The sequence below is a fragment of the Ceratina calcarata genome, unplaced genomic scaffold (genome assembly GCF_001652005.2).
Source record: "Ceratina calcarata isolate Rehan_Ccalc_2016 unplaced genomic scaffold, ASM165200v1 scaffold458.2, whole genome shotgun sequence".
NCBI classification, from domain to species: domain Eukaryota; kingdom Metazoa; phylum Arthropoda; class Insecta; order Hymenoptera; family Apidae; genus Ceratina; species Ceratina calcarata.
This window is the reverse complement of record NW_017169806.1, coordinates 11,730-12,703: the sequence shown is the minus strand read 5'-3', so window position 1 is coordinate 12,703 and position 974 is coordinate 11,730. Positions and strand designations below refer to the sequence as shown.

The 974-nt window shown below is 55.4% G+C and overlaps 1 non-coding gene across 1 annotated transcript; it reads right to left on the bottom strand.

The window, feature by feature from the left end:
* Positions 1-217: 217 nt before the first annotated feature.
* On the bottom strand, positions 218-372 carry LOC113464639 (5.8S ribosomal RNA). The gene has a single exon (XR_003389487.1). It is a non-coding gene; the product is annotated as a 5.8S ribosomal RNA (ribosomal RNA).
* Between the last annotated feature and the right edge of the window lie 602 nt (positions 373-974).

Genomic DNA, 974 nt, shown 5'->3' with positions numbered 1-974 from the left:
ATTGCCAAGAACAAGAGACAATTGTATGTGTGTGTGTGGTCTGTGTAACGAGTCCGAACGGACACGTGACTGACTCTACTAGACTCTCGCCGCGACGAACGCCGACAAACGTCCAACAATCGCTCGTACGACCCACATACGAAACTACCCCCAGCCGTCCGCTCGGGATGGAGAGAAGAGTCCGCGCGCGACGCAAACAGTCTATGGTGAACGTGAACGACCCTCAGCCAGGCGTGGTCCAGGAATTGTATCCGTGGACCGCAATGTGCGTTCGAAATGTCGATGTTCATGTGTCCTGCAGTCCACACGTTGACGCGCAATTTGTTGCGTTCTTCATCGACCCACGAGCCAAGTGATCCACCGTTCAGGGTAATCGAGTAGGATAGGTAGGCAGGTTTAAACCCTGGAGTGCTCAGGGGGGCGCGGAGCCGTGGGGGCATACGGCGGCGCACGGGATGTGCAGCGAGGGGGACGCGCACGTTTGCGACCTTTATAGCGTGCGAGAAGCGGGATCGCGAACGTACGCGGGCCCTAGCGTGGTTTACGGGGAAGAGGGGGGTCCTGCAAAAAAATCACTGATCCTGCAAATTCGTAGTGTGCGAAGAGAGGGATCGCGAACGTACGCGGGCCCTAACGCGGTTTACGGGGTAGAGGGGATCATCGCGATCTCCAACAAGTCGCAGATTTTGCGAATTCCTCTCGCAGTGCGCAGAAGAGGGATCGCGAACGTGTGCAAAGCCTAGTGCGGAAGAAGAGGGATCGTGAACGTATGCGAAGCCTAGCACATGCGAAGCCTAACACATGTGAAAAGAGGAGAGGGTGTATCACTGCACGCGACCAACAATACATGATAAGTGTTATGTATTGTGGGTGGTGCACGTAGGTTCATGCATAGGGAACTAGGATGAGGTGAAGCAGTCGACACTGTTACTCTCAATCTGACGAGACTAACGCCCGCCCGCGGTACCAACCTA